The 17,005-nt window shown below is 38.2% G+C and overlaps 1 protein-coding gene across 2 annotated transcripts in view; it reads right to left on the bottom strand.

The window, feature by feature from the left end:
• Nucleotides 1–17,005, bottom strand: part of LOC129242380 (uncharacterized) — a 329,060-nt gene that overhangs the window by 198,516 nt on the left and 113,539 nt on the right. Inside the window, exon 1 of one of the 2 annotated variants that reach the window (XM_054879000.1) lies at nt 13,205–13,247. The exons of the other annotated variant lie outside the window; for it this stretch is intronic. The gene's annotated coding sequence lies outside the window, so the exon portion shown is untranslated. Of the gene's footprint in view, nt 1–13,204; nt 13,248–17,005 lie in introns of those variants that run through there. 2 annotated transcript variants of the gene reach the window in all.

Raw genomic sequence — 17,005 nt, 5'->3', positions numbered from 1 at the left:
TATTATATATCAAGAGCACCTTTAATACCGAGAACTTCCGCAATGCACAACATGCTTACCATAAGGGTAAGTCTGTAGAAACAGCACTGCACGAAATGGTTGGAATAATAGACAAATCTTTTAAAAATAAGGAATTCACTAAGGCTGATTTCTTACATATCGGAGCAGCGTTCAACAATGTTTACAAGACTATGTGGTCCCCAAGATAGATCTAAATAAAGGCTATAAAATAAGAATACCCGACAGAAAGGATTGGCAGACCAGAATCACATCAGATGATAGTGGTCATCATATTTGTGCGATGAATTCGATGTAATTACATATTTTTATTGAAGAGTTTGGTAGTTTTCAGCACAAGCTAGTATATAAAATTTTTTCATACGAGCTTTATTTGTTCTTTTTACAGTGAGTTGCAAAATTCATCTCGCCCAGAAGATGGAAAAAACTCGAGAAAATTTTCGTGCGACAATTTATTACGATTTTCCACATAGCTTCGACACATCACACTTAGCCACTGTGAAATGATAGGACGATCACCAACGTGATCGATGATCCTTACAGGATTAATTTTGATTGAAGACCTTCCAAAAATGGTTGTTGTGCGAGAAACAATGAATTAATGCCGCAGGATTGCCATGTAACATATCACGGGATAGAGGCACCTTTGTGTATTAGAGGGACTAGCATGTATTCAGTATTGCTTGAACATTTGGTCGTCAAGAAGATTTGCTCTAATTGGATACACTATAATTTGACAATTGACCACAAAAGGATTTGGCTCGATTGGTGTAAAGAAATGTCGAAGAAACTCAGCCGCGGTGGTTCAAAGCACGTCTTGGACATTGTAACAGGTGGAGAATCTTGAATCTCTGCATATGAGCCGGAAACAAAACAGCAATCGATGGTATGGGTGTTCCAAACGAGCTTAATCCAACAAAATTTGTTCGCAGAAGAAGCATTACCTGTTTTTATCAGTTGTGAGTTACAGGGTGTTAACTATGGAAGTCAACAAAGATAAAATTCGGTTCATTTCACAATTTTTCTTGCAAGCCAGACTGCTGAAATTGTGAATGATGTTTATGGTGCCGTTACTGTAACAGCTATTTTGGTTTCGTCGATTCCGTTCAGGCATTTTTGATGTGAAAGGAAATGTCGATAATCGAAGTTCATCGAAATATAAGTAGCCCAAGAGCTAAAGATCGACCAAATCGCAACCAGAGTTAAACCATTTGCACAAAAATCTTACGCAAAATAATGGATTATTTTTACCCAAACTAATACAAAAAATGCTCGTATAGCAGCTGAATTGCATAAAGGAAAGGTGAAACGAGATTAGATAAACAACTCAAAATAAGAAAAGGCAGCTGAGGTTGACAGCCCTTGAACGAACCTGTAAAAAGTGATATCAGCCGATTTGGTTTTTTCTTGCGATTTGGTGGCTTGAATGTCAAAGTTTTTTGCGGAAAAGCTGAAATTATGAAAAAAATTAGGGTGGTTAAACTTCAAGGACCGATATTGAATGTGAACCACACCTAAACGTCAAGATTTTTTTCTGCATTTCATTTGGCATTTTTCAATTTCAGACTAACTCAATTTGAACTATGGAAAGATATATAATCGAGCAACGCGTTAAAATTATTCAGGCTTATTAAAAGGGGCGTTCAAATCAAAATGCATATCGCGCACTTCATCTTCAGTGATGAGGCACATTTTCACCTCAGTGGACTCTTCAATAAGCAAAATTGCCGCATTTGGGCGAATGATAATCCAAGGGTAATTGCCGAAAAACCAATGCACCCACAAAGAGTGACTGTTTGGTGCGGTTTATGGGCCGGTACCATCATTGGGCCGTATTTTCTCCAAAATGAGTTACTATGAATAGTGTTCGCTATCGTGAGATGATAACGAACTTTTTATGGCCCGAATTGGAAGATATCGATGTGGACGATATGTGGTTTCAACAGAACGGTGCCACTTGTCACACAGCTAACGAAACAATGGCTCTTTTGCGCGAAAAATTTGATGACCGAATAATCTGGACCATCGGACGGAGTCGTGCCGCCAAGGTCGCAGCGGTCATTTGGTCGATATTTTTTTCCATACGTAATTGAGCTACGCCAATCTTATCATTATAAAGAAAAATGGTAATAACTTCCTAAAAAATTGTATTTTATTCAAAATCAACACCGGCGCTTGAAACTTAACCACCCTTAATATTAGCTATTTATTAACAGTACAAAGACAACTCTTATAACAGGTGGCGCTAAAGTAATCCTCCTATCAGAAAATGCTATAAGTTTTGCGATTGGCCCCTAATGTCAGTTTTGTTTTGACATTTGAATATTGCTGACTATTTGTTTGACCAATAATCGGTCGGTGACTTTGGCACAACGTGAATTTCGTCGCAGATTTCCTCGCCGTCCAACGCCTAATGGTGAAACACTGCGACGTTTAGCCGCTCGCCTCGAAGAGACTGGCACAACACGAGATGCTGTCAGGCGTGGCAGACCCCGGAGTAGCCGTTCTGCAAAGAATATTGCTGCTGTAGCCGAGGATGTCATGGAAGTCCGTCGACATCGATCAGACGACGTGCCACGCAAATGGGTATCAGTCGACGGTCTTTACAGCGAATTTTGGTACAAAATTTGAAGATGTTTCCGTACAAAGTCCAGACGGTGCATCAGCTGTTTGCTGCTGACCGCCAATCGCGTCTAACATACGCTCAAGCCATCCTTAATCATCACCAAGAGGAAGATGATTTTTCATCAAAAATAATCATGAGTAATGAGGCCCATTTCCATCTTAGCGGGTACGTAAATAAGCAAAATTTACGCTTCTGGGGCACTGAAAATCCGTGTGTGTATGGTGTGCTGTTTTCGCTGGAGGAGTCATCGGACCTTTTTTCTTCGAAGACGTCGCGGGCCAAACGGTTACTGTGAATGGTGAGCGCTACAGAGCAATGATCAACGAGTTCTTTTTCCCACAACTTGATGAATTGGGATTGGAAAACATGTTGTTCCAACAGGACGGTGCAACGGCACACACTGCACGTGCCACAACCGATATGCTGAAGGATGCATTTCCCGGGCGCCTAATCTCCCGTTTTGCCGATTTACACTGGCCAGCAAGATCGCCTGATTTGACCGCTGCCGACTTATTTTTGAAGTCGCGGGTTTATGTCAACAAGCCTCAGACTCTTGCAGCTCTTAAAGACAATATCCGTCAAGAATGTGAGGACCTATCGCCGGAAGTTTTGGCCAAAGTGATGGAAAATGCCATAAAAGGGCTCAAATGGCAAACAACTGTGGCGGCGGCCATTTACATGACATCATATTCTCGACTTGATGTAAAAAAAAAATTGAAAGACCAAATAAAAATAATCCACAAAAAGAATCAAAGTTTTTCATTTTTTTTTTAATTGCAGTCAAAAAACATCGCAAGGTTACTTTTGCGCCACCTGTATTTGGTACTTCGACTGCTGATGAACCACCCTAATACAAATGTGTTTATATATTTAAATTGCTTACTCGTACTTTGACCAAGTATTTAAATATTCATTTGCCCACAGAACTGCGGATCAGCTGAAAGTAGCGGATATTACACCATTTTGCCATTTGCGGAATTTAATGTTTGATGCATACATTTCAGACAGACATACTTACGTACATGCAAACAACTCGTATTTGTATACAGCGTTGAATGCCATATAAATTGTTAAGTAATTACACACACACATGTTAATAGGTTCATAAATTTTAGAGCAGGGAATTTATAGTTTTAAAATTGTCCAACAACTTTTCACGTGTCACGTGTTTAGTGCAGTTTTCAAGCTCTAATTATTTTCAATGTTTTTACATGAGCTTTGATTGGTTAACAAATTTTCGTAGTACGTATGTGTGCGTGCTTTGCCACATTTGTTACAGATTTTCATGTCACCAGCAAACCTATCAGGCACACAATTAACAATATCCATTTGTTGTTGTTATTATTATTGTATTTCAATTTGTGCATTTTGCTATTTCTTTTGTTCTCTGGTCAGTTGTTGCTGCTGCTGTGCCGTTTGATTGCTACTTCTGCCACTTTGTTGCTCCACAGAATCCCCACCGGCCGCCGCCACCTCCATCGCTGCTGCTGTGTTAATTAACATTACAAATTTTGTTTCATTTATTTTACTACAAAATATAATGAATTTAGTAAAATGCAATTAAATTTTTATTTCATGTAAATTATTATTCACAATTTGTCGTCGAACAAGGAATATTCACAAATTTATTTGAATAATTCGGTGGCGAAAATTGCCAGCGGGCTGACCTAAAACATATTTTGGGAAACTCAAATTTAATAACTGGAATATTGTAATGTAAGTAAGTGGTCTTTTGTGTTTTTGTAAAAGTGAAAGTTTTAACTAAATAAAATATGGGAAATTAATTCAGGTGCCGAGTGAGAAAAGGCGATTTGAACGAGTTATTGGTTAACGGTTAAATTCAATGAAATGTTAATGAATACAACTTTACTTGTGGCCTGCCTTGATATAATATATAATAAGCGAAAGGAAATTTATTCCAAACCATTTCTATTAAAAATGCAAGATCGCAGTAGCTTTTATTGTAACAATTTTCCAAAATTATAAAAAACTACAAATTTTCAAATTAATACACCAAATTTTAAATTATAAATATGCCTCTGCTCTGGCTTTATCGCCACGATAACTGAACCTTGGACCAAATTATATAGCAATGGGCTTTTGTTTTCTAATAGAAAGTTTTTTCTAATAGCTGTCGCCCGTCGGCAGGCAATGGAAAATTTTCGAGTGTATTTCTGCCATGAAAAAGCTCCTCATAAAAATATCTGCCGCTCGGTGTCGGCTTAAAACTGTAGGTCCCCCCGTTTGTGAAACAACATCAAGACGCACACCACAAATAGGAGGAGGAGCTCGGGCCAAACACCCAAAAAGGGTGTACGCGCCACTTATATACAGTTTGTGTCAGAACTGTTTTTTTTCTTGTAACTTCAAAATATATTTCGTTCTGCTTTTTGCAGCGTAATAGTCCCACTCAAGGGCTACGATGCCAGTGCTAATTCAGGTTAGTGTCGTTCGAAACTTTCCCGTAAACGCAACCAAACAAAAATGAGTGAGAAGTACACGAAGCGTTTTGAGGCGGTGTTTTTAGGCACGCATTCGAAAGGACCGAAATTATCTTACGACGCGGCTGCAAACGTGATTAAAAAATCAAAAAAGTTTGATGTGATGTGGAATCAGCGGTATAAGGTGTACAAAAATGTTGATGACTTTTTCGAGCGCGGCTTGAGGTGAGTGACGACAGAAAAGCAGGATAAAGTGATCGTCCAACTTTTTAAGCGGGACCCTCCTTTGTGACTACGCCCAAAAAGGGAATAGATATGCGTACCAACCTGAAGAAGGCGAACATAACCTACCATCCCACACTATCAAAACCGCTGCTCTCAGAAAAACACATTGAGAAACAACAAAGCAACAAAGCAAATGGCGTCCCAGTATTGGACTGGCCTTCCCAGTCCCCAAGCGAAAAAAAAATGTTACATATATATCTTTTATGCTTCATGAATAATGGTTCCTTTTCTCTGACACAAAATGGGTCTTTGTTTCGTTTCTCCTATCCCATCAAGGACCGTTTTCAGGTCTTACATTTCATACGTAGTGCATGTCACGTTTTTCATTTTTGGCATATTTGTCTGAAAACCCATACCAAAGACATAATGGTAAGGGGCCGATAGTAAAATTAAAAAAAAAATATGTGTATTATCACATAGTTCATGAACTGGCATTTGATGCAAGAAGTCGTACTAGTTTGAGAATGACTAGAATGGTACCAGTTACAAAATTACCAATTAAAGGTGTATGCAAAGCAAGTATTCTTTAATTACTTCAGATAAAAATGTTTTAATGGTTAAGGATGCACAAAGTGAGGATTAGCAGATTATATGTAAATGTTGATGGAGTCACTCAACTATTTTTTAATTTTGTATAAGTATATTTTGAACTCATTCGGCAGCTGGTACAAGACGGGCATTTCGTAGAACATTGCGATGCTAAAAATACCAGTTGCCAGCATTAAAATAAAGTACAGGAGAGAATTTCAGAGACAGTAGGTTTAACTGCAGTGATTGTAAAACACCCACAAACATACTTTAGAGCTTATAAACAGTTACTACTCACCATCAATCAATCATTTAAACAAAATCAGGCACAAATACCACTAAATTCGTGTATTTGTTTTCGCATTTGCCGAGATACCAATAATAGTTACACTGCGCCCTGGTTTTGTATGGCAGCACACGCATATGTTTGTGTGTGTGTATGCACATGTAAGTGTAAGCATTTATCTAAAATGCCAGCAAGCGCTCGTTAACCATGAAATGTGCTGCCACCCAACATTTGGCCGTCAAAATCGATCAATTGCAAAACCAAAATTCCACTACGAAATGCCAGAAGAGGAAGAGATTTTCCATTTTAGGTTACTACTGCAGCTGGCTGCAACATGTGGCGTGGCTAGTACGAAGCGGGAGGGCAAAGCGGAGAGGATAGGCTGGTTATTGCGGCTGCCAATAACAAATGTAAATTTGCTTGCGGCTAGAATCAGTGAAAGTTTCCGCTGCAACGCACACACGCACACACACATGCCCACCTGCCCAGCCTGCAAGCGAAAAATTGAATGTAGCAAGCGATTGTACGGTTTTTTAGGAAATTGGAATATTTATTTGAGTATCGCTGCGAGTGATGCATCACAAATTGAATTGGGCGCAAAAAAAGCAGCAACAAATCAATCAGCAATCAAAACTAAACCGAAGTGATACCTACCAGTCAAGCTTTTGTGGTAATCTGTGTAAGCACAAATAAGAAAATATAGAAATGCGCCCGCTTATGGGAAAGCAACATAAGTACATATATTTGTATGTGTGTATGTAAGTCTGCAACAACGCGCCAGAGTAAATCGTTTTCCTCGCCATTGGTTTGGCTGCACGCAAAGCCAAGCGAATATTTACGCAGGCAATAGTAAAAGCACAACAGTTGCTAGAACAAAAAAATAAAAAATATAATAAAATACAAAAAAACTTAACGATGTATTTTTATGTACACACATCCATATATAATTATACATGTGTATAAATCCATAAGCGCAGTACCGATTGATCGATAAATTTCTTTTAAACAGGTACACGCACACAGCGGCCAGCAAAATAAGCAGCGGAAAATAACAACATAATGCCACTAACAACAATAACCACTAAGGGGAGTAATATTATAGAGTGAGAAGCGCGCTAGTCAACAGTATATCGAAAGCTACTCAGACGTTGCTACTGAATGATCTAACTCTGAATTAAAAAAAAAAAATACGAGTGTTAAACTTCTTCTTCTGCTTGGTTGGAGCGATAATCGCTTACGCCATTTTTGCCGAGTTTAGCAAAGCACGAAAGTCGTTTTTTTCTTGTGCTAAGCAGCGCCAGTTGGACACTCCAAACTTTCCTCTTTCTCTGCTACCACCAGCTGGTACCGCATCGAATACTTTCAGAGCCGGAGAGTTTGTATCCATTCGGACGACATGACCCAGCCAACGTAGCTGGATCTTTATTCGCTGCGCTATGTCTATGCCGTCGTAAAGTTCATACAGCTCATCGTTTCATCGCCTGCGATATTCGCCGTTGCCAACGTGCTAATGACCAAAAATCTTCCGCAGAATCTTTCTCTCAAACACTCCAAGCGACGCTTCATCGGATATTGTCATCGTCCACGCTTCTGCGCTATACGCCAGGAGGGCATGAAGACAGCGTTTTATGTTAAAGTGTCAGTTTTGTTCGTTGAGAGAACTAAGTAGCACTTGTTGGCAAGAGAGTTTCTAGGTTGGATTTCAAGGCTGGCATTGCTATCGGTGTTAATGGTAGTTCCTAGATAAACGTATTCTCTTACAACCTCAAAATCATAACTGTCAACAGTGACGAGGGTGCCGTTGCGCGAGTGCGCCGACTATTTGTTTGATGACAAGAGGTACTTCCTTTTGCCCTCATTCACCACCACACTTATTCGCTTTGCTTCATGGAGTATGGTTCTACTTAGTCTTGCCATAAAATATGTGACAAATTTTACAATGCATACGGCGAGAACAAATTCGCAGAAAAAAGTTCCGTTATTTTTGGTTATGTTCGTGTGCATTGTCTGCTCATAAATTACACTCAGCTTCTTGGCGAATTTCGCTTGTTAATAATGGAGTGGAAAGCTAGGGAAAATCACATTGCAGTAATTGCATTACTTAAGAGTGGCAAAAGTGCAAGTGAGATTTACGAATTGCTGAAAACACTTAATATCTCGGAAATGTTTGCTAAGTGCAGCCATAGAAGCCGTTCGAGAAAGAATTCGCAGAAATCCCCAAATCTCCTTAGAAAGCAGAAAATTATGTCCAGGAAAATGAATGTATCGACCAGATCCATGTCAAGACGAATTAGATATGATCTCCACATTAAAGCCTTCCGTCGCTACACTGGTCATCTTTTTAAAACGGGCACGGGTTCAGCGTGGCCACCATTCAACCTCCGTAATGGTTTGGTGGAGACGCCTTCATTTCGCATATCTTCATTAATGCGTAAAAGGGGTTAAGACCGGGGCAAAAGTGTAGCAGGAGAATACCTTAGAAGAGGAGATTGGGGATAAACAGTATAATTATTAACAAGATAATTATTCTCAAAAGATCGACGGATTCTTGGATTCTAAATTACTGATTCAATGAGTAGGCCCTAGGAATAATGACGGTAATCTAATTAAAAATAGAGAATCGTGAATAAAAAAATTTCTTACTAACAAAAATTCAATCAAATATCTTTGACTCAATATTGCATAGAGGTACTTTACTATAAATATTTTGCAATAAGTGTTGAGTGTTACCAATGAGCTCACAGAAACAAAAATTATTCAGATTTTGAAATTTTCACTTTTCCACAGAACTCCCAGTAATTTAACCACACAACTATCCATAATTATGAAAATCGTGCGGGTTCCAGAACCATAAATTTGTTTCACTAGTCAAATTTTCTCTATAGGAAGGTTTTCAAATTAACATACACGCATTTATGTAGCCATTAACGCACACAAATTTAGCTTCCAAAATAATGAATAAGTCGTTAACTTTCTTCGGTTGCGATCAGTAGAAATTTATTGGGGGTATCATTCAAAATCTGAAAGTTCAATTATGCTTACGTACATACGAGCATCAATGTAAACGATTTACAATGCAACAAAAACATAAACAAACTTACACAAAAATATGTGCGCGTGTAAGTATGAGTGTGTACATATGTATGCATCTGCTTGCGTTTGGCTGGTGTATTCGATTGCAATCTTCAAGTGAGCTTACAACGCACTAAATTCCAACAACGAGGCGAGTCTTCGCATTTTAATATAGTAAATGTGTGTGCGTATGCGTGTGTGTGTGTGTGGCACAAAATATGAACAGCTTTATAAAACTAAAGAGCTTGTTGCATTGACCTTTGGCTTGCATTTTTCAGGAGCCAACTGAGATAACAAAGCGCACGTAAGTATGTGAGTACTTTGCCCTTTCATGCATCACATTTTTCCAATTTTATGGTTTTCACTGAATTTTTTTACTCACATTTTAACGGCTGCACACAAACTTTAAAGGAATTTTTGTTTCTTTATTTATTTACACATACATATTGGCATAGAGCTCACATGATTACAAATGCAGATATTTAAACAAAGTTGCTTATATAGTAAACGTAGATATACAAGGTGGCGCTATATTAATCACTCCATTGGAAGATGCATAATTTTTGCAAACGGCGTCGCACGTCAATTTAGCACTTTGAAATACAAATAGACAGGCAATGGGGCATATAAATATCAGAATAAGGATTTCCATTATTCTAAATATTTTTTTATTTATTTTTTTTTAATTCCTTTTGCGCCACCTTGTACATACATACGTATTTAAATGGCTATTAAAGATGGCCCATTAGTTAGTTTCTTATAATTTTTTTTTTTGTTTTTGCGCTAAAAAAATACAAAGCATAAATAAGATCGCCTTACACTAAAAACATCGCGCTTTCATCCAAAATTTGCTTTGAACGAAACGCTTTTTTATCTCTGCGGCTATCTCACGAAACCAAAGTTTCACATCGCACAGTGCGGCCGATTCCCGAAAAGCTGGCCAAAACTCAAAAAATTAAGTAATTGATTCAAAATTTCTTACTCGGGGGTTGTCGGGGTCGCTGATTACGAATTTGATCTTAAAATTTTGAAAATCCACCCCCTTCCACCCCTATTGGCCACCCCCTCACGTGAAATAGCGTATATTCAAGAACATAATCAAGATGCATGTTAATTTATGTTTTCAGGGTCGCAAGGTAGTAAGTGGTAGCAGCTGAATCTTGTTTTATTCAGTAACCATTACTTTTTTGAGTAACCTTTAATAGGTTTCAAAGCAGCATATGACGGCGTTGTATTACTATACAGTTTGAAAACTCAAATTTTATAAAAAAAATTGCAAAAAATGTATCTACGTATTGCTGCAGCTAAAAATTTTGTGTCGAGGTATTGATATGTACTAAAGATTTCTCGTATTTTACTAACCTTCCGAAGATGATTCCATTTGGTTTTGTTCAATTTACTCCATTACAAAATCTTTCAAATGTGTACAACTTTCACTATTCATCGACAGAAATACGATGCTCAAACGAAGGCCACGTTGCGACTGAAAATACAGAGGATACTTAGGGTACAGGACATTGCTATGAACGGTTTTCACTACTCAAGGCATTACTGTAGCCAACCCAAAGACAAAAAAAACTCTATCTAGAAACTTTTTTTTTCGACTTTTGGCCAGCTTTTTGGGAATCGGCCGCACTGTGCATCGGAGTATCCAAACATCAGCACTTGATTGTTGAAAGCCCAGTGCATCTGCAGAGATTGACGAATAAATCTTTATTTGTCTCTGAGATATCGTCAGTTGAATTTATAGCTTCGAGTTATTCTTCCAAAATTAGAAAAAAATTACAAATATCTTTGATGATATTACATAATCTCAAATATAGTCAAAAAAATAATTTTGCAGTTTTAAGCCGGAAATAAAGTATCAGAAAGTATTAAGGTGAGCTGAGTTCAGATTTTGATTCAGTACCCTCAGAAAGAAGTATGGTTTTTTCAGATATACAAGCAGCCATCTTAGCTTTCCAGTCACCTACAACCAACTCAAAAATCGTCAAACAATGCTTTAGGGCGCACGTCAGACATCACTCTTTTTTGGGTACCTGGCCATAGGAACATAGAAGGAAATGAGAAAACTGATGAACTGGTGAAACAGAGAACAACCTATAACGGAACCGAAGCGGTAGAAATAGGCTGCCTCCAAGGCGTACGCAAAAGGGAGATCTTCTCGCTATTCCAGAAACAGGCCGATGACAGATGGATTAACATGAATGCCTGCAAAATAACTAAACAAACGAGGTCCAAATTCAACAAATTCAGAACTGACGAGTTGTTAAGAAAGCCACGAGCCAATATATTCAGAATTACGGCTGACCACTGGGCTTTAAGAGACCATGCCAGGAAGATGGGGTGGCCGTAAAACAATAAATGTAGAAGCTGCAGTCAAGAGGAATCAGTCTTTCACTGTCTGTGGGAGTGCTCTAAGCTGGGTGCTCTATGACATAGAATTCTGCGGGAATTCTCGATGGTTAACTTGAAAGAAATTGCGGAAAAGAAAATAGACGACATAGAATTCATAGTAAAATCAAGATGATTCGACTAAGAAAAAGCAGTAGTTCTACAAGTGGAGTATCGAAATGGCATCTTTTATGCTAATGGGGTCTGAACTGTGTCACTCAGACAACACTAAAACCACCACCACCATCGGAAAACCTTCGGCACAGGTTAAAAAAAATGTGTTGGCCTGTGCAATTGCGCATTGAGTGATGTCATTTAGTCTCTTCTAAGCTATAATTTGAGACCCACGTTTCGGGAGGTGACGTTAAAGATCGATCTAGCGGCAATTCAGGCGCTTAAAAGCAATCCTGTTCTCGCTCCTTTTCAAATAAAAGCTTAAGCCAGAGAAATTTTCTTCAAAACTGGTTTAATTGGCTGAGTTATTACTGGGACAGATAATGCAGCTTTTTAAAGGAAGTTATATTCCATAATCGATTGAATTGTTTACTCCATTAAAAAAAATAAAAAATAGATTTTTAAAAAGCAACCAACCGATAAGCCACCCTTTGCATATTCAAACTCCGCATGAGTCGCTATCTGGGCGTTGAAAGATTAATGCTCAAATGAAGCTTGTCTGCATAAAACGAAAGTTACAACAACAAGAAGTGTACATAAATAAAGAAAATATGGACGGCCGCATTGTCAATAACTTTTACTATCAACAACAAATACCAAGCAGGGCAACAGTGACAAAGAGCGCAGGTTTGTTATGCTGTCCACCGCCAAGCAGACTGTCAGACGAAACTGAATTTCATTTATTGGGCGTGAGAAAAGGTCGCTTTATTTGGGGACCTCATTTATACATGCAGACATAAATGCATGCCTATGTGTGTGTGGCGTATACATGTACGCATGTATGTGTGGAATTAAGTATGTGGGTGTGTACACATAAGCGTGCCATACGCGTTACCCATACGAATGTTTTTCCTAATCTTTTTTTCAGTCTGCGGCCTGGCCATTGAAATTTTTCCACTTAATTGTAATTACCATAAATTTGTTCAACCGCATTGGACAACAACTCACGAAACGAGCGGGCGTGAGCTGCACACATGCATGTAGCAGCATACATTTGCATCAGCTCAAAGTACCAACAACAAATTGGACGTCAAACTGTGTATTTTAAATTTATGCGCGTCTACGTTGAGCTTTTGTGTATTTTGGGTGAAATTTTTTTTCGTTTGAAATTCAGGTTGGTAAATATTTGGGTATGTGTTGTAGAAATTCTGTGTTTACTTACATTTTACATCAATTGCGTGCTTTGTGTGTATCATAACAACGCAAACACGTGGAGCCAAATGTAGGTGAGAAAAATGAACAGAAGAGAAAATTTGAAAAATTGTGATTTCCTCATTAATTTAACTTTATTCTCGAAACATCACAACAAGTGGGCAAAATGGGTAGAAAATTCACCAAAGAAATTGAGTTTTATCAATAAAAATCATAAAAAATACTTACTTTTAAATGTAATTAATCATTGCTGCATGGATAAGAAGAGAAAAACCTGCAAAGAAGAGAGAATAAATTTTAAGAATTTCTAAATAATTTCATAAATGCCTTAATAATAATAATTTATAATTAATTAGAAGCATTGTAAGAAAACAGAATGAAATTGTTAGTGGCCGCAAGCTTTTCAAACACCCAAGCAATTTTGCTGCTTGCAATTAAGGCCAAGCGAAAAAATTTGAAGGAAAGGGCGGGCCAGCTCTTGTGGGGATTCTTAGCTCCTCTGCAAGATTCCCACATTTTTTTAAGATTCTTAGCAGTTTGTCGAGCTAAAAAGAATATAGCTCGTCCATTATCAATACGTCCGATACAAAAATGTGCCATCTAAGTCTGTACTTGTCGGTGGTTTTTTGAATCATTGTTGATGCCTATGGTGACCCTATGTCGTTCCCAAGGATTGTGCACCGGAATTAGTCCTATCAGAGTTCGTTGCTCAGTCCCACTCCGGAAGATGACTAAAAACTATGAGCCAAATTCCTGAAAGGGCACTGAAAGAAATCAACACGTGGGTAGTTGAAGCGGTACTAAAAGTAAATCCTGAGAAGAAAGACTTAGTAATGTTCCACAGAAAGTACAAGATCCCGAAGTGGACCCCACCTAGGCTATGTTATCTAGCTTTCAGCTTAGGACATATATTAAGTACCTAGGAATAATGTTGAAGTTCGGTGCGAAAGAGCAAAGGAGTTGTTGCGCTTGCACGAACGTGTCGAATTTCCTAACATTGTGTTTTCTGATTAAAAAACTTTCCCAATTGAGCAGTTTATAAACACTCAAAACGATCGTGTTTACTTGGCCGAACGCTCATACGAGAATTTGAGCCATTTTGGAGAGCCAGTGTGGATGCGCTGAAAAAAGCGATTATACGAGAATGGACCAAAATACCTCAAGATCACATTCGTGTAGCATGCAACTCATTTTTTGACCGTTTGAAGGCTATAGTCAAGGCAAAAGGTGGCCATATCGAGCTAAAGTGAATATATGTTAAAATTGTAATCATTTTTGAACAATTTTATCTTTGAAATCAATAAAAACTAATTTCACACAAAAAAGTTATGGTGTTTTAAATAGGTAACACTTCATATCGTTCACCCTGTAGTATAGTAGACAAGTTTGAATAAGTAGACGTACGCTAACAAATTAGAAAAAGTACAAAGAGTTACAAAGCTGTGTATAACGGGTGCATTGTGCACTACTCCTACAACAGCACAGGACAAGACGCTTGACCTTCATCCAATGTACTTAGTAGCAAAAAGTTCTGCAAAGAAGTCTGCACTTAGCTATTGACAACAGTACAGCTAGTTTAAAGGCCATACGCCACAGCCGAAAATGCAGAGGTTTAAACGCCAACTCAGACTACGTTATTTCTCAAACTTATTTCAACACGGAACCAAAAGGATGGATAACGGAAAGGATAACTTTCAACGCGCCACACCTTTGAAATATGCACAGACGGAAAAGGTCCTGGTCCACAGTATTCTGTTCGGAATTTAGGCAGTGAACAGTCATTCAAATTACCGGACTACTGCAGTGTATTCCAAGCCGAAATCTACGCAGTAAGGAAAGCAGCAGACTTGGCCATAGAAAACACTCCTCCGAACTCGCAAATAAGCTTTTACATTGACAGTCAGTTCAAATTCACACAGTGTACGACAATGCCGGAACAGGATGGATGAGTTAGGAACTAAGCAACAAGCCACCATCTACTGGGTTGCAGGACAAAAGGGAATTGTAGAAAATAAGAAAGTGGATATACTAGCTAAAGCAAGCGTAAATCTTCCTGTATCTGGTATGGCCGGTATACAACTATCTCTCTGCAAACAACGACTGGTATAGGTGCAGCAATGATTCGAGCAGCGACTTCTATGTGGGCAAGAAACAGCTCATGCAGGATCGTTAAAATCATGCTACGCAAGCACAATGTCAGGTCTACGAACTATACTTTATCTCTTCTCACTCCATCGTGCGTGGCAAAACTGAAGCTAATGCAGAACAATGCATGCACAATATGTAGGGAAGTCAACGCGAGAGGAACGTTAGAACTCGAATATACTGCCTAGGTTCTGCATCATTTTCAACCTTAGAAATCGTGGCGGATCGAAATATTAGCAACCTACTTAAATTATCTAAACTGTGTTTTAAGGACAAAATATAATATAAAGTTCCTGAACTCTCCCTACAAACACATGCACAAATCTCAGGTCTATGTGCGATCTACAGGATCAACCGAAGCAAACGTAACCTAACCTAACCAACTCCGTTTGAGAACGAATTTTGTCTTTTAGCTTTAATCTACATTCCTGAACTGTTTTTGAAGAGATCCGCGTGGTTGCTACGGTTTTTAGAGCAGCTTGGCTGACACTGCTGACGCGGGTTTTATATCCGCGTTACCTTTCGTCAATTATCCAGCCAGCTATTTTAAGAATTGCAAAGACTTCCGATTGAAAGACCGTTGCCATGATACCTAGAGCAGTAAAGCAGCTGAAGTTATGATCCAAAAACCATCCCACTCTATGAGCACTGTAGTCTTAGGGCTCTCTCGTTCGATTCCATGTTCCGCAATATAAGATGTAAATGATAAAACGGAGAGAGCAACGTCTGCAGAGTACGACAAGCGCGTGAAAGACCGCAATGTTTTTCCTTGTTTTGCGACCCATAGCCGAGCGTTGACATGTTGGTGGATGACTGGGCCGTGTCTCTCTTGGTACTGTGGGCGTTTTTCCTACTGTGCTCCGCTAAAACGTATTTATTCAATTCGATACCTTTCCCCTGTGATAATTTAGCGCCACTTTAAAAGTTCATAATCACATCGAATTGGTTCCACCAAGTACAGAGTATAACTTGTAAATATTCGGTTTTGAAGGCATTGAAGCATTCATTCTACATATAATAAGTTTCTTCACTAATTACAACCCCATCTTAAGTATTTAAGCATTCGATGAGCGCCAACCTCGGTTTTGTGTGAATGGAAGCAGAACCTCTTGCAAATGTCGAGAATTTGGTATAAAAACTGGCCGAAAATAAATTTATGAAAAAACGCAAATTTACATTGTGGTGCTGTTATCTGATTGGTAGATATCGGGTATTTTTTTAGCTGCATGAGAACTATCGATATAGATAACTATGGCTTGACAGCTGAGAATTGCAAAACTGAAATTAAAAAAAAAAATTTAAATTAAAAATGTACTTAAAAAAAGTATTCTGTTGGCGAAGTTCATTAAATTTTTGTTTCCAAAATGAATCAGCTATGTAAATCTAACAAGGCGACGGAATAATATTTATATTTTGTGTTAGCATTTTGAGCTATCAAGCTCTTAAAAAAAACACCCTATGAATAAACGTATGCCTCAACTTCGTATACCTTAACTTATAAAGTACAAAACAGGCTACAGCATATTACCTGTCATTAATCGTCTTCGATTTGTCCACCTAGCAGGAAGTTATGAATAGCATGGCAAGTCCCAAGTCCGTGGTAATGAACATAAAAAAAAATATAAAGCTAAATTTGTCTTTATCCATTCTGCAGGTAATTATGGTAATTCGTATTTTTATATAGGAAACGTCAAGCAGAACTTTTCAAATTTACTTGAACAACGTAGATTATATTAATTTTGAGCTTGAGTCAATTCTGACAATAAATAGGAATATAGAAATTTGTCAACTCTAGGGCCACTAATTTAGTCAATTCTGATATAAAATATTTGTCTTCATTTAAACAATATTTGCTTTTAATTTGAGCAAAATCGCGCTATAAAT

The sequence above is a fragment of the Anastrepha obliqua genome, chromosome 1 (assembly GCF_027943255.1).
Source record: "Anastrepha obliqua isolate idAnaObli1 chromosome 1, idAnaObli1_1.0, whole genome shotgun sequence".
NCBI classification, from domain to species: Eukaryota; Metazoa; Arthropoda; class Insecta; order Diptera; family Tephritidae; genus Anastrepha; species Anastrepha obliqua.
The sequence above is the reverse complement of the archived record's forward strand: the minus strand, read 5'-3'. Positions and strand labels throughout refer to the sequence as shown.